Genomic DNA, 18,033 nt, shown 5'->3' with positions numbered 1-18,033 from the left:
CTCCACAGTAGCAGGGCCACCCTGCAGAATCTCTTTTGGAACACATCCAGACACATGTTGTGCCATTGTTGACTTTGGGTGTTAGAGGGAGGGTGGAGGGTGGTGGTGGGTGTAGTACTGGGGGTGTTGGGGGTTGTGGGGGTAGCGTGGGGGTGTGTGGGGTGTATGGGGGCGTGGATTGTTGAATCATTTTGTTAAAAACATCACTTCAATACACCTGTTGTGTACAAAACATCACATGAGTGGACATTACTTCTTTGGTGTTTGTCAATTTATTGCTTCATAGTGCACTTTGCCCATATACCCACACACCCATTGCCCACAGTTCCCAACACATGGCACCCTCTGAATCACTGTACATCAGAATGACTGTTCTATGACCAATTGGCACACTGCGCGACCCTCAAGTGTATCGCGTACTGGCCTATGTCCAACATCTACTCCTTCCTCTCCTTCTACTTCATCAGGTGGTGGCAGCTCCATGTCAGGTGGCAGGGGTATGTTCTGCCGGATGCACATGTTATGCAGCGTTGCACATGCCGTGAAGATCTTGCCCACCCTCTCAGGCCCGTATATGAGTGCCCCATCCGACCTGCTGAGGCAGCGAAACCGTGCCTTCAACAGATCAAAGGTCTGTCAATAACCACACGCGTGGTTGTATGTGCACGATTGAAGTCCTCTTCATGCCTGTTCTGCCGGATTCCTGACTGGGGTGAGTAGCCATGCCTTCAGAGGCTAGCCAGCATCACCTGCATGGGAGCAGAAGGGGGTATGTGTAAGGATAATGCTCAGATGCCATGTGTGCTCAGCCTGTACATCTTACAAGTACACATGCACTATCCCGTCAATGGTAGCCACATCCACCTGACTAACAGCCCTGTACAGTACATGCCAATCCATGGTGCGATCCTTGGGTGACATACATGACTTAGGGGCCTGTATATTTAAACCACCAGGCACCACGATGCATTTTGGCTAGGTCCATGATGTACGCACATGTGAGGGCTGTGTGGCTGGGGATAACTCAAGATACTTTCAGGCCCCCTCATCCCTCTCCTCCCATGGCCCAGAGGGCATTCCCCTTGCATATGCATGTAGCCCCCGCATCCCTCTCCTCCCATGGCCCAGAGGGCATTCTCCTTGCATATGCATGTAGCCCCCCCATCCCTCTCCTCCCATGGCCCAGAGGGTGTTCCCCTTGCAGATGCATGTAGGCCCCCCATCCTTCTCCTCCCATGGCCCAGAGGGCATTCCCCTTGCATATGCATGTAGCCCCCCCCCCATCTCTCTCCTCCCATGGCCCAGAGGGCAGACTCACCCAACAGCCAGCCACTTCGTATGATGTCTCATTCCATGTAGCGGGGTAGTGAGGAGTTCTGCAGCACCATGGCATCATGCGTGGATCCTGGGTATCTGGCACAGCAATGTGTTATTATTTGGCTGGCATCACACACCATCTGCACATTGATGGAGTGGTATAGCTTCCGATTGCGGTGCACTGCCTCCACAGCATGTGGGACTACCAACTCTACGTGGATGCAGTCGAGGGCACCAATTACATTGGGCATGCCTGCCAGTGCATGGAATGCTATTTTGGTGGCATTTGCCTCCTGTGGTGTCCGTGGTAGGGATATGTAGGCACTTGCATGCTTCAGTAGTGCATCCAGCACTTGATTGAGCACAATGGAGAAGCAGGATTGTGACATGCCATGCATTTGGCCCACTGTGTGTTGGTAAGTGCCTGTAGCCAGGAAGTGGAGTACAGATGCCACCTTCAGCAGAGGGTTTGGGGTGGCTTTGGGGATGTTGATCAGGCTGACCAGGTCTTCCTGTAATAATTCCACAATGTTGCTGATGGTGTCCCTGTCCAGCCGGTACAGGGTGTGGATCTGTGCTGGGGTTAGGTCAAATGGATTGGCCCTTATATGTGGAATTGATGGCTGTCTGCGGGGAACAACTACCTGCACTGGTGGGATTTGCTGGCCCAGTCTCACCCTCCTTCTCCTCCTGCATCTCCTCTGTGTTGCCTGTTGTACTGCCTGCTCAAGGAGTAGCAGTGCAGGCATGTCCTCCAGCCCAAGTATAGCAAGTGCAAGTGGTAGCATTTCGGTTTGGGAAGGGGTGTGGTGTGTGGATGTGCTCCTTTTGTGCTGGCCCTGACTCCATTGCCTCCACCTGTGCGGATTGTGTGCACCTGTGGCACTTGGTTACACAGCAGATTGCTGTGAGCGGGTGATCCGCGAAGCCGGTATTGCCGGCATCATAGTGGCCCTTCTTACCGGCATCTCGATGCCGGCATGTACATATCCGTGCGGCTCGTGGTGTCCTCTTCGTTGCGGGATGCCGGTATTACGGGCATGACATCCGAGCACACGCATGCATGCGGGTACGGTGGTGCGCGGCCACAGCAGATCCTTGTCGTTGCCGGTGGGACCGGCGTCTAGGGTCGTAATACTACGGACCGGTAATGGAGGCCGGTATTGCCTTACCGGCTCCGTTATTACCGGACCGCCAACCTCGTAATGAGGCCCATTATGTTTTTCATTGGTTTTCCCTTAGGAGAAATGTGCAACATTTAGAAAGCGGTGCAGCTAAATCAGTTAGATGGAATTTCACCAGGTTTGTTTCAAAAGTGGCAGGAAGCATGAAAGTGCATTTCTCTTTTGGTTTGGTGAAAATCCATCCAGCAGCTGATTTATAAATAAGTAAAGAATATGTTCCCTTGGCACCGCAAAAAAGCGATATCTCCCAGGATGCATTGCAGGACTGAAGACTTTTCAGTTTTAAAAAATCCAGAAGTGGACCCCTTGCTTACTGGGCTTAGAAAGGCACAGCTTCACCTCACCTGATGAGGCTCGACTAGGCCGAAGCATGTGTTGGGGTTGCTGTTGGTACTCTTGTACAGAGAAGAATTGCCTAGCATTTCAGTGCTGGACTACCCAGGTTGGTGGGACCAGACTGATATGCAAATGGATAGTTCTCCTCTGTCAAAGGTACAGTGAGCTTAAATATGGCTGTAGACCCTCCCGAGTGGGTACCTTCTCAGAGAACAGGTCTTTTGGCCATGCTCGTTCTTGGTAGAGGGGCTGCCAGACCTTTTCTTTGCTTACAGAGGAACCATGAACGTAGCCATGGCCATCCCCCATCATATGGGGATACGTAACAGTATTGAGTCTGAAATAGTTAGGAGTCAAGATGCATTCTTTGCACTTTCTACAGTGTCAGGAAGTTCCATTGATGTGTGGAATGTTCGTGTAGAGTGACTCCATGGCCAAGGTTTCTAGTAATGTTCCCATTGAGAGGGGGCCTATAGCATTTCGTTTGTTGATTAATTAGTGGGGTCCTGGATATAGCTTAAGGTCTCTCTTACAAGTGGCTTCAAGGTGTTCTCAACCCAGCCAGAGATGTCCTCATTTACAGTGACTTATGCAGAGATGATTGTACAACTAATGTAATGTTTTGTTTAAATGTCATTGCTGCATGGCAAAGTGGGCAAGAGCACGAAAGGTTGTAAATAAATGGGCTTGTTAACAAAATTACGGTATCAACTTCTTCTATTCTTTCGATCAACACTTTTTATTTTACCCTTGACTAACACTGTATAAGCATCCTGAAGTGACAGGGTCAGAGACGACCCTCTTGACCCCATCAAGAGGGGATGGAGACCCCTCTCAATCTGGGGTATGAGGCCTACCAAGGTGTTTGCCAGAGCCAGTCCTGCCACAGATGTAGGGTGTTGGAGTTGGGAGGGCCACAATCTCAGTCTTTCCTACTTGTGCCTGACTACCAATGTAAAGTACCACTTGTAATCACTCCATACCAGACATACCCTGTTCTGGCCAGTGTTCTTCCTCCTTTCTTCCTGGACTACAACACCCACAGGTTCTTGCGGTGGAGAAAGGAGAGAAGAACCCAACAGTGAGAGAGCCGGCAATGAACTGCAGGACCGTGGAGCGATACAGGTTAAAAAACGGCAATCAGGAAGATCAGTGCTATGCACCCAAGAGCTGGGAGAGTCAATGTAGTTGTTGAGGGCTCCTACTGAAAAGCACCATTGGACCAGCATTGGAACATCATCCAAATAACAACTTTGAAAGGGAATGTAACTTTGAAAGGGAATGTAACTTGAGTGGGCCACTATTTTCGGAACTCTAGCAGACCCTCACACAAAGACCACAAGTCTACGAATTATAAAAGTAACTATCTTTGTCATGGACTGCCAGAGAAAATCTATGGTGGACTCTCATTGTAGTAGAGCACAGGGCAACATAGGAGTTTTAAGCCTCACACCTGTACAAAACAAGCCCTGGGAAAGATCAGGCTAGTAATAGGTCTGGCGATCCTGATCGACTTCAAGATCAATGGGAGGGGGAGGACAGGCATAAAGGGGGTGCATTGAAACAGGGCAGTGTGCGTTGTTCGAATTAGGTCAAAGGAGAAGGAGGCGGACCGAGAGACAAAGAGGAGGAAGGACAGTGCATTAGAGCATAGAGGATTGTAAAAGAGGTAAGGTATTGTTGGTGAGAGGAAGTGGTACATGGGTGTGAGAGGGCGTGTATCGTTGGAAGGGAGAGTGAGTGAGTGACATTAAGGGGGAAGTGCAGGAGTAAATAAGACTGAGTGGAAGAGGTAATTGAGGGAATGAAAGGAGGCTGGCTGGAGTAGAAGGAGAGGTGGAATATTGAGTGGGATGGGAGTATCTGAGAGAAGGGAGAATAGTGGAGTGGAGACTGGAGACTAGTGGCGTGCGGAGGGAGAGCAGCAGAGTGGAGAGTGGAGAGTAGTCAAGCAGAAAGGGAGAAGGCGTGTAGTGGTGGGTAGTAAGGGAGATTAAGAGTAGAATGAAGAACATCAAAGGGACAGCGAGAGGAAGAGAAAAGGAAGATTGGGAGCAAGAGAGGGGAGAGTGTAGAAGAAAGCATTAGGGTGAGGAGTACAAGAGCATGAAAGAAAAAAGGCAGTGAGACCTCGGTTATGGAAGGCACATACTTATTATGGGACCGCGCATAGGATCCACGTAGATTGATCGCAGAGGAATTTTGATAGATAAGACGATTGCCTTTAGGCCCTCGCCAGTCAGCTCTTAGATAGTTTACTTGTTCACTCCTCCTTCCTCTCCTTTACTCTCATTTACTTATTTGCCTTCTTCTTCCACCTCCTCTCTGATGTTCCTTCCTTGAACCTCTCTGGTAATCCTCTTCCTTTCCCAACTCCACTCTTTCCCTACATACACTTTCTTTCTCCTTCTCTCTTTCCTTCCTCCAACCTCACCACTGATGTTATCACCTCCTCCTCTCTCCATGCCTCTTTCAGATTCAACTTTTATTCTGTATAAGCTCTCTTCTCCCACTATATCCTTTTGTTATCACCTCCATCTCCATACTCTATCTCTCCTCCAACGTCAACCTGTTCATGCAGAAACAGGACGCCTCCCCCTTTCTTCCTCCAGCTCCCCTCCCCTTTCCCATTTTTGCAACATTCCCTCTGAGGAACACCATCCTGTTTTACAAAGCTAGTGGCACCTGGCAGCCTTTTATAATGTGGGTAAAGGAGTCACAGTGGAAACAATCCGTCTTATTGGCTTCCCCAACCTTCCTGGTTTTCCATCCCCTCGATTGATACCCACCTCCTCCTATTGTGACTAGCCTCCCCTCCCCCATCCCAGTTAGCTCAAGGTAAGGGGGGCTTTCTTAGGGTTTGGGTAGTTTGCCCATCATATTTGGGTCAGACAGTAGTGTCCTGGCTGCTGCCTAACCCAGTGCTCTGCCTGGGAAGTTTGTGGGGAGCTGGTTCGCTCTCTCTCTCTAATAGTGTTCAGCTGAAGAGAAGTTGTGGTTCATGATTCACAGCGAGAGTGAGCACCTGCTTCCTGTATTTGTCTGCAGTTCCTGCTCACAGACTGCAACACACCGGGCCTCATTACAACTAGTGCGGAATGGGTTTAACGGCGCCGGTAATGGTGCCAGCGCTGTTAAACCCACTCTGCACTATTACGAGGTTCCCATTGCGGGATCTGGATCGGGCGCCTGGTAAAACCAGGTGTGCTTTCCGGGTCACGCGATGGGAAGAAGGAGCTAACAACGGGCCAGTTGTAATCTTCCCGTTGTTACCTCCATCCCCATTCCCATTAAGCCCTATGGGGACTCAAATGGGAATGGGAATGACCCGGTTATTCCTCATTGCAGGTACCCGGTAAATGAGCCCGGTTTGAACCACAGCCACACACTCCCTCCAGATATGGTTGCATAACGCTGTTGCTGATCACACTATACCTCAATCCCCTGCCCAGTGCTAGTGTTGTTTGATACATTTAGTAGGGAGTCAGCCATCATCATCAGGATGTACCTTGGTGGCTGCTTAATCCATTTTACTTCACAATTAAGGATTGGCCTTGATCTGAGCATATCTTTGCCAGCCACTTTTGATAGGATTGTGGTCTATTATGTTGCATTTTTGCCAATGTTAAACCAAATGTTTGATCAGCTATATCTCGAGTCACCTGCTGGAGATCCTTAGGTGACTTGCAGCAGTGAACTGGGTGCTATTCCTAATGACGTGATCTTCAGTCTGTTGTCAGCTGAAATGAAGTAAAGGGAAAGAAATTCTAGAGACTTTGACGCACACAAATGTCAGCAGTTGCTGAAAATGGCAGCGGTTGCGGAAGTGACATCATACACCTGTGACGTTACAGGAAGTGGCAGCACAGAGCCTTTGACCCAGGTGATATCACAGGAAGCGACATCACTTGCGCTTTATCCCTAATCACATCACACGGAGAGATGCTGAAGATATAGGTGCTGACGTAATCACACTTAAATGTGCTTACTAAAAGATTAGTTTAGTTACCAATCGTATTGTAATTACTGTGAGGTCATGCTGTGCATTGGTGCAAACATAATATGACAGGGATACCCAGAACCCATAGAGGCCAACGGGACAGACTTTATGTGACTGAAGAGTCAAATAAGATCAGTTATATGCCATTTTATGGCAATTACAGCCTCACACATGAGGTATAGTCAGTAAATGCAAAATACAGCCCCCCACTTTGAGCTGCTGCCTTCATGTGCCAAGTGCAGCCTCAAGGGCCTCAAATGTCCACTCATGGCAGCTAAAGTCTGATATGCCTGATGTAGACACCATATGTAATGTGCTGCTTCACATTCAATTGTTGTCATCAATCGCCAAGTGCATCATCAAATAATCCTTCAATGCACCCATTGCCAGTGAATGTCTCATATGTGGGGTATAGTAAACATATGTGCAGTGCAGAATCTCAAGTCCAGTTTCTATCACCATTAGCCAAGTACACCCTCAAATGCCACAGTAATGCCTGTGGCCATGAACTGTGAGCACTGCTTTCTAGGTATGGCATATACGACGCTGCGCTGAGCAGATTACCCTTGTCAATAGCTGTTCTGCTGTTAGCTGTTAGGTGCGAGATGCTGGAGATGTCAGGATTCTTTAATTCACACAGAATTATCCCAGCTCTTTGACTCCTGTGAACCTCTGTGTTTGTGTGGCGCACCACTGAGTGAAATTAGGAAATTAGGAAAACACGAAAGCTCGCCCAAATCCCTGGAAGGGAGCTAGTAATAAGAACAGCAAACGCAAGGTGGCCTAATGAACGAGCGACTTTGTGTCTTTGCAGAGTTGGCTGCCTTTGGCTGCTACAGCTCGGTGGACCCTCTGGCGAGTTAAGAACTAGCTGCATATTTAACACGCCACTGCCGGTGACAGGGTGGGTCACGCACTCCCTTTGAGCCGTGCATTGTTTATATGACCCTCAACTACACCGAAGCATCTCTTAATGGTCGGTAAGAATTAACGGAATGCTGTCATCTCTGTGAAACTGTGAAGTTGACTGCTTCCGTTGAGCCGTCAATTGTCTGTGAGCAACTGATCGAATACTACGGTTCATGTGCTGGTGACTGCGGGGGGTTTCCTCTCTTCACTCCCTTTGAACCGTCCTACGTTCCCGAGGAAATAACTGATCACTAACGTTTATCGCGCCAGTGACTGCATGGGGGGTTTCCTCTTGTTTCTCTCTTTGAGCCGTGCACTGCTTGTTAAGAACCCACTGAACACTAAGTTTCTCGTGCAGTGACTGTGGGAGGGGGGCCTCCTCTCTTCACTCCCTTTGAACCGTGCACTGCTCTTTAAGAACCAACTGTACACTTAAGTCTCTTGCTAGCGAATACAGGGATCTTGTTATGTGCATGTGTCTTACTCAGATTTCTTTCCCTAGGTTCATTGGGATGTACATGCATTCCTTATTACGTATTCTGTTTGTGTTCCAATTTCGTGCCGGTGTATGTTCGAAGTTAGACAGTTGAGAGTTGCATCTTGGCCCAGCAGGAGTGTCTGCTGCCTGTTCATCAAAACTTAATAAATACCTTTAAATCTTTATTCCTGCATCAAGCCTTACTTAACAGATCTCCTTTTCGGTTTTGTCTGAGACGCGCATTGCAGTTTTGCAGTATTGCAGTATCCTGGTGTGGCACTTGAAACATCTGCCTGAACCGCTCTTCGTACTGGTCTCTGAAGTCAACGCAAACCCAAATTTCAGCTGAGAGTGAAACCCACATTTCAGCCGAGAGCTAAACCCAAATTTCACCTGAGAGTGAAAACACAAATGCGCAATCGTGTGCCATTTATATCTCTGACGACCTAGCTGATAACCAAATCGTATCAGGCGGAAACACTTAGTGCTGCGATGAGGCTGACATTGTGGCCGCACTTAGACACAACCTAGGTGTCCCAATACCCTGCTCTCACTTGAATTAAACCACTAAAGTCTGCATTGAGAAGCCCCAGCATAAGGGTTGTGGCAAGGGTGGCCTAAAAATCAACAGTGCGGCAAAGGCTGGTACCCCTCCACCTAGGTCTCCTATAGCAGGCCAATGTATTATGGATTATTTTCCCAAATTAGCTGGCATGAGCAGGGAGATTAAATCTATTTTGCCTGTCAGGAAAAGTGCAACAATAGACTGTACTCAAATGAATATATTGAATGACTTAATCATAATTAAATATACAGATTCAATAGTTTAAACAAAAGTCTGACAAACAGTAGACAGTGACATCCAACAAATTTGTGACGCCTCCTGCGTCGACTCCCCCACTGAACTGACAGACTTTAATCACAAGAAAAGCAAAGAGAACAATCTATTTCATCTCCTGAATACTCTGAACAAGCAAATTAAGGACTTATTCAGCATATCCTTAGGGAGGCGGACAACTGCATTAAACTGCCATCACCCAGCCCCTCAGCCCTCAATATGGTTTTAAGTTCTTTTTTAAAGTTATATGACACATTTTGGGATGAGGTGAAAGTGCACACTATAATGTTGTCACCAATTAACACAAAGTGGAAGACTTGGAAGCATGTGTGGGCCACTTAGCAACTCATGTTATGGTAACTGATATAGGCAAAAATAGTGGCAATTAAAAACATCCTACACCTGTCGATACTATCATTATAGAAGATTCTGTAATTGAAAGACCACCTGTCTCCAATTCCACCCTTACACCAGAGTGCCCTTTCAAGGGGATTGAGAGTTGTTCTGGTATAGATACATGCAGAAAACCCTTACTGCAAACAACGGCGCTAAATCACACCCAGCCAACAGGTGCTACTGATCTTATCAGCATTCGAGGGAGAAAAAAAAACAGAGAACCAAAAATCATTAAAAAGGTGTAACAATTCATCATTAAAATGGTTTCGCTAACATTTTAAAAATTGATTCCCTGAAAAGATCACAGAAGCTGATTAAAGGCTCAGAATCCTTAGTGACCCCTGTACGTGGAGATAGTGGTCTGGAGATTCACCCCGTTAGCCCAAACTGTCATTTGGCCCCAACAAGGGCAGTTGAACAATCTGGGGTGAATGCTCCAGCTCCAATTTGTGGGCCATCATTGGCCATTTTGAGTGGTTCATTACTGACTAGTGCCTCACATGGCTGTTCTGATATTCCCAAGGAACCTTCTCATGTAGATGCCAACATAATGAAAGCCCTAAAAGTAGATGCGGGAATACAGATAGCCCTCAAATCAGAAGGCAAAACAGTAACCTTTGAAGATCCTATGAAACTTAAAACCATTAAGTCCCAAACCCTTTTCTTCGAGTGTGCGGATCAATCACCCATAATGACTGCTTTAACCCTGGTACAGCAGGCAGAGGATGCAGTCTTGTGTGCCTGTGGGTGTGACATTAGGCAAAGGGATAGCGCACTAAACAAGGCTCAAAACTCCAGTGATGCTGTATGCTCTATTAATAAAAAACAACTGGAGGCTCCCGCTAGTAGCCGTGATTTGATGTGCTCATCCTCTAGCCTTACCAACAAACACGCAGTTCACGTCCCCACTGAACAGACTAATAATGGGAAGATTAGGTGTTTGTTTGATAAGTTATCTATCCCGAGTGAACGTCATTTGGACGCCTGCTCGGGGACAGCCAAAACTATACATCTCTGTACAACTACTTTAGATCATAATCCCACTGAATAAAGACATAATACAAATTTAGGTGGCCTACTTGATAGGCTATATTTCCAAGTGAACGGCACTCAGAAGTTAGCTTGGGCCCAGTGAACCGGATACAGTTTTGTAGAATCCCTTTAGACAACACATCCAATTGTCACACTTGGGAAGGCGCTACGTGCAACTTAAAGCCTGTGATTAACGCACCATAGGGAGGAATTTACCTTCGAACCACAACAAATTAAACTTGCAATTCTCTTTTGGAGCTCTCAAACCTTAAACCTTTGACGTTACACAAACCAAAATATGTGTCTAGAGTGCACAACAGTGGAAATATGTGTTCATATCAAGACAATAATGTTTTATTGATTTCTAGCCTCCTGGGTGACCACATGCCCATATGTCCAAATCACACTAACATTCTATTAATTTTAAAAGAGATTTCAAGACTATCTGCAATTTTTCAGCAGACATTGAAAGGGTAGCGTTGCCTAATAAAACAACATGGCACAAGCTCAAATGTATTTCTGTTCCAAACAAGTGATGGATTTGATTTGATCTGAAGGATCATCTCTCAACAATATTGGTTTTGTACTTGTTAGATGGGAGGAACAATCCCATGGTGCATATTCCCCATACCTAATAGATAGCTCTCAATTTAATTATCTAAAATGGTGGAATGGAGAGAACTCGTATGCACGATTCCACGAAGATAGATCGCAGCGACTATAGGGGTCGGGTAATTCCGGATCCTGGTCGAGACAATGATGAAGATGTTCCTATAACTAATACCCATGCTGCAGGGGAACTAAAATTACTCTCTTGGAACTCTACAGAACACATGCACTTATATACAAAAAAGGCAGCGATTGAAGCTCTAAGAAAGTGCAACTGTATAATGATTCAGGAAACCTGGCTGACCTCCATCCCCTCTTTAGATGGGTATCATGTCTTCTGTCAAGCAGCAAAATCAAGTGGAGCGGGTAGACCCTATGGTGGCTTGGGTATTGCACTCCGATCAGATTTAAAAGTGGATAGTCATCAGATTGGCAATCTTCCGTTTGGGCTCTTAGCTGTTCAGATGTCACTGCTGTCAAATAAGTACCATGTTTTTCTGATCAACATATACTGATATAAAGGGGTGGGGGAGCTTGATGCGTTCTTACAGTCTATTGTTGAGTCTATTGTTGAGCTAGTCTGTAAGTGCAAAAGTAGTACTGGCCCACGATACACCCTGTTAGCAGGTGATTTGAATGCTAAATGTGTACCGCTGACAATTGAAGGTCTATTGTCTAAGCACAACATTGATACCCCCCATTATGATCTAAAATCCAGAGTGGGTTGGCAATGGAGCAGTGCGAAGGCAGCTTCGAATCTACATTTGCTCAACTGCCAAATTGGGGACCCTGATGGTAACAATTACACTTGGTTTTGTGGTAATAGTAAATCAATGATTGACTATATCTTTGCAGATCTATATATGTTTGAAATCTGTTCAAACTTTACTATTCAACAAGCTGCATGCAGTGATCATTGCATATTGAGGGCCAATTTTAATACAGGCTTTGCGATTATAGTTAACCAAATAACAGGCCCAACAGACCTAAAAGTAAGTCCATAAGGTAAGGCCATCCATAGATCTGTCGTCAATAGGACATATTAATGGATGACTTCAGGAAACTGATGTCCAACACAACACTTGAATGAAAAATTCAAGTTCTTAACGTAGGATATTGTGAATGTAAAATAGAGGCACTCACAATTGGTGCAACAGACAATTCTAACCCTGTCGACATGCCACACAGAAGAACCCCCTTCACATATATGATGAGCAGTTGGCTCATAAGAAAGCCTCTATGAGATCAGTAGTGAGATCAATAAAAGAGCCAAACTATCTCCCGGGAAGACAAAATCGACAAATGTAAAGCTATAAAACAAAAGCATAATAATCCCCCTCTCTATTCAACCATACAAGTAAGGTTGAATAGAGAGGGGGATATGTCACACCGTATTCCGACCTTGTTCGGCCTTTGACAGGGATGTATTTTGTCTGCCTGTTTATTCAACCTTTATGTGTCGGACGTGAACGACTATTTGAGTAAGGCCACATTGATATCACCCAAGGTGGGTGCATTAAAGGTATCTTGGCTCCCATATGCAGACGATTTGTTTACTCTTTAACAAATCATGAGTAGGGCTAAAAAGGCTGCTCATTGCATTTTCCCCATATGCGAGCAACAATGGTCTCAAGATCCATCTAAAGTAAACGAACATTCTAGCCATATCAAGAAGTAAGAGAAGAATGTTTTGGTAGTAAATTCGGCTCTTTCTCTATTATACCAGCTTTTAAATTCTATGTAGGAAAAGTGATTGCCAAGCTAATGTATGGTCAAGAATTATATTTTGCTGTGGCTCCAAAATGGTAAAATCTGGAGGAGAGTATTGGGTGTATAAAACAATATACCTCTAGCCGATATAAGATTTGAACTTGTTCTTATTTCTATGCATGTCCGTGTTGAATAAAAGTTATTATCATTGTTTAGGAAATGACTTCTTCCATTCAGTGACTCTCTCTATGATAACTTGAAGGAGTGTATGTACTTGATACCTAGAGGGAAATGTGTAAACTATATTAGCAGGATTCGAACTATGAGTGAGAGGATCTTACAAAAAATAAGTTTGAATATAGACACCTTGATCAACAACCCGACAAAGGTGAAAAATCAATTATATGATTATGATTTGATTGAGAATCTTGAAAAACTACACAGTTATTTATCTTTATCTCACATCGCACATGAACATAAATAAAAGGGGTAAATTACCTGCATATCTCATTTGATTGCCTAACAGAGTACATAGAACTATTTTTCTTAAATTTTGATGGAACTTATTGCCAACTAATGAAATCTCCTACATAGAGGCATTATGTATGGGTGTAGATGCTATAATGATAAATAAATCATTGAATCTACACAACATCTACTTTCCTACTGCACACGCTAAATGAAAAAAGGTTGTGATACTAAGGTAAAATGTTCCCCAATAACCAGTGGTGTGTTGAAGTTCTTGAAGACATGCAGCATCATTTTTAAGTGCTAGAGACACCACAGACACAATAGCGGTGGCAGCCTTTTTTAAATCTCTTCAACTAAAAATTGAAAGATAAATATATATGATCCAATTTTGAAAAACACAATGTGTACTTTAATGTACCTTTTTCAGATTTAATGTGTATTTTAATATATTTTCTCTTGATTTTAATGATGATGGCCCTCATTACGACCCTTGCGGAAATCGGAAAACGATGGCGGAAATGCAATACCGCCATCGAATAGCGCTCGGTGCGACTATGACCCGTCACCGCAAAGTACGAAGCCATTAGCGACACCGTAGTGAACGCCAACGCTAACTGCACCAAGCACGCGCGCGCGCGCCATGCGAAACCGCAAACACCACCATGGCGCAACGGTACGCCAATTCCGACCCTAGCGGACATGTACCTAACGCCATCAGGCATGGCGTAATGTACCATTCCGCCATGGTGAGAAGTACGGCATCGCGAATCAACCGTAAACGGCCCCACTGAGTGCCTGTACACCGCTCCCTGCCCACAAAGTACAACTCCCCGTAGGTGCAATGAAGCCACAATGCAACCATTGAAATGTACAAGTCACCCATGCATGGCAACGAACAAAAGAAACACAAGAGGGGCCAATGGGAGCTGCAGGGCACAGATGGCACGAATACAGAAGCCATCCCAATGGACATGACCACAGCCCCCCACCAAGAAACGCACGCAAACACAGGCACCTGTGACCAGCCATATTCCGAGAATCACATCATTCCACCAGTCCACCTGGCTGACCGGCATCTGTCACACAAAACCCAATCCCCCGCCCCTGAGCATGACAACATTCAAACTGTCATATTGGCAGCCCCCATCCCTGACCTCACGGGCTTAGTAGGCAAACGCGCCCAGTACAGTACCACGCAACTAAACCCCGAAGCTGGAACCCAATGCAGATCTCCTCACAATACATCGCCCCCCAAATAGGCATATGCCACATCACTTGCAAAGAAAAACGCTACACGGGCCAAATCAGAATAGAAATTTAATGCACATCAAAGCCACCAAGCCCATACAGCCATCAGGCCATGAACTCCTAAACACCAATCACCATTGTGGGCTGCATCCGCAAGAAATGACCAGCCACTACTTGTGTGTCGTCCTGTTCCCTCATGGTACACAGAGCCACATTCACGTACGAAAAGGCAACATGGAAGCGCACAGAACCGCAGGGCCGTCCCAATGGGGAGGCACTAGTCCAGCTGAAAGGCCGAAATGTTGCTCCGAGCCACCAGTACTGCGTAAGGGCATGTGGGCCATTGGCGATCGTCCCATAAGATCGTAATGCTGCTCCACTGATTAACACGAAGCAGCAGGTGTCGGGAGTAAAACCCATCTGCAGGAGTGGCATACAGATGGCAGTGGCAAAAGGGGAGGAGATACCTGTCAACCAAAAGAAAAGAAAAAGAACAGAATGGCCATCAGAACTACATTCCAACTACTCACTTCAATGATCACACGAAATCCACAGCCATATGCATGCTAGCCCACTCCAAAGGATCATCACCACCCCAAAACCACTTGCGACTCATAACCATCTATATCGAGGTGCAAACACCATCACAAACGAGTGTACCTGTGCATGCGTCTGTCAAAACAGAATCCATCAGATGGGAATGTTAATGTGCATGGACACAAGTGTCTGAGGGCGTGTCGAGACAGGGAGGGCTCAACAAGGCCAGATAGACGATGGTCCCACCATGGCAGCCCTGCATCACATAGCGTAGGGGAGGCGGATAGATCCCAAGAAGCCCTGTACATGGCAAACTCTGTATCAAATCACCTGCCCATGCATCCATTCATCATTCCCTCATCCCGGAATCAAAACGCCTGAATAATTACTCACATAACATTAGAAACATCCATTGAGTCTGTGCATTATGCAGCCTGCAAAATCCACATTGCCCCAGCCCGTAATTCCAGTGTTGTGAAGTAACATGTATGTGGGAACGGCCGGCCTCATCGCCCACGTAGCAATTGCGCATCCCAAACTATTCATATCAATCATTGCTTCCTCGCCATGGGCCCTGTCTCAAGGACATTGAACAACAGAACGTTATATTTGCAGTCAGACCTGTGGGCATCTCCTCGCCGCTAGCTGGAAACCGAAAGCGCCGCCCTTGGAATTCCACATTTGCAACATCACGCCGAAAAGGCATCTGTGGCCGTTTGAAATCACTAATTATTCCATCGAGTGCGGCTGTGTGTGAAAATGGCAACTGCCTTCACCCACAAATGGGACGCCCCGCCCGTCATTGCAACTCGGTAAAGTGATGCATGAGGGCCCACCGTTACTCGAGTACTACGTTCCACTGACCCTTCACAAGTCTGTTCGCGACTGCACAGATAGTATGTGCAACAATGGGACCACAGCAGAATGAACATGTCAACCAATGTTACACGGCCATCGGGTACAAATACATGATTGCAATAGCAAGATGCCATTCCCAGATTTGCAGCGTTGTGCGCGGGACGTGCTCGGCCAAAGGGGAGAGCAGCTTGCACAGGTGGAAGTAATCACCACAGGTGGAGGCCATACAGCCTGAAAACACATAAATTGCACAGCCAGTCTCCTCCCACAACCACACCGAAATGCTACCGGCAGGACTCGCGATGTTGGCCCTGGGGGACCTGATAGCACTGCAACTACTCCAACTCCAAGAAGAAGACGAACACCAACTGCTACCGGCCGCACGAAGGAGACGCAGGAGGAGGAGGAGGCCAAGGCAGGGCCAGCAAGGGCCGCCAGCACAGCCACTACCACCACGCAGGCAGCCCGCAATCCCACGCCTCCGAGCACATCCGTTCAACCTCACTGATGAGCAGATCCACACCCTCTACCGTCTGGACCGGGACACCATAGCCGCCATTGTGGACATGACACAGGCTGACCTTGTCAGCATGATAGATAGCCCAACCGCCATCCCACCCCTACTGAAGGTGGTGTCTGTACTCCACTTCCTGGCCACAGGCACCTACCAGCACACAGTCGGACAGTTGCATGGCATTTCTCAGCCACTGTTCTCACGGACACTATTGCAAGTGCTCGATGCCCTCCTGCAGCACGCAGACGACTACATCTCTCTACCACGCTCGGAGCAGGAAATTACCAACACAAAAGTGGGATTCCATGCACTTGCCGGCATACCGGGTTGCATTGGTGCCATCGACTGCACCCATGTGGAATTGGTCGTCCCACATGCCATGGAGGCCCAGTACCGCAACAGAAAACAATTTCATTCCCTGAATGTACAAATGGTGTGTGACTCCAACAGGATCATTACACATTGTTGTGCCCGATTCCCTGGATCAACCCATGATTCTATGGTCTTGAGGAACTCTACAATACCACGCTACATGGAGCGACACGCAGGGAACAGATCCTGGCTACTCGGTGAGTCTCATTACATGCATGATTATGTGGGGAATGTGATTTGGCAATGACCTGGCAGGAAGGGGGGGGGTGTGCGTACGTAGCAATGGCATTCCACATCATACGTTTCTCGTCCACATACAGGTGATGCTGGATATCCACTGAAGAGATGGCTCCTCACACCAGTCCGGAACCCACGGGACCAGCATGAGGAGGACTACAACCATGCCCACTCACGTACCCGTGTAGTCATAGAACAGGCATTCGGCCTACTGAAGACTCGTTTCCGCTGCCTCAGCAGGTCTGGCGGGGCACTCCTGTACCGCCATGTGAAGGTTGCAAAGATGGTCATGGCATGTGTCATGCTCCACAACATGTGCGTACGTAGAAATGTGCCCATGCCCCCTGACGCAGAACTGCAAGCACCTGATGATGGTCATGATGAGGGTGGGGATGTGGCTGCACCTCATGGAGTCTGCGAGGCACCGGAGGCCCGTGACATTCGTCAGCATCTCATTGATGCATGCTTCTAGTACTCACGCCTGGTGGCTGATACATGGACACGGGACTCGTGGCACTGCGTGTGTCTGGGACATGCACAATATGGACTGTACGCCTATGATGGCCTAGTACACAAAGATCAATGTCCACACATCTCATTGGGTGATCGTGCACTTTTTATGGCATATGTGATGTCATGTTGAACACCCTATCGACCCGCCACCCAAGTGAGCCCAACACACCCCCTCCACCCTCCTACCTCCCCCCCGAACACCAGTGTCCAAAGATGCTCATTGTCAGTGGGCTGTCGCTATTGCAAGCCCCCTCTGCGGGTATCAGGGGCACCCCTGCCTGTGGAGCGCAGGTTCCTTCCAGATCTACGTTGGGGGCTGCCCTGGACGGAACTTGCAACGGATGATGTGTCTGCCTGCTCACGTCCATGCATGTCCCTAAGGGTTTGCGAGAGCTCAGTGAGCACACGGCGCACTGCGGCAAGTTCGGCACATACGTCTTTGGACGTCGCATGCAGTTCCCCCCTCAGGCTCTC

This window comes from Ambystoma mexicanum, chromosome 4q (genome assembly GCF_040938575.1).
Source record: "Ambystoma mexicanum isolate Mex_15411 chromosome 4q, UKY_AmexF1_1, whole genome shotgun sequence".
NCBI lineage: Eukaryota > Metazoa > Chordata > Amphibia > Caudata > Ambystomatidae > Ambystoma > Ambystoma mexicanum.
This window is presented reverse-complemented; position numbering follows the sequence as displayed.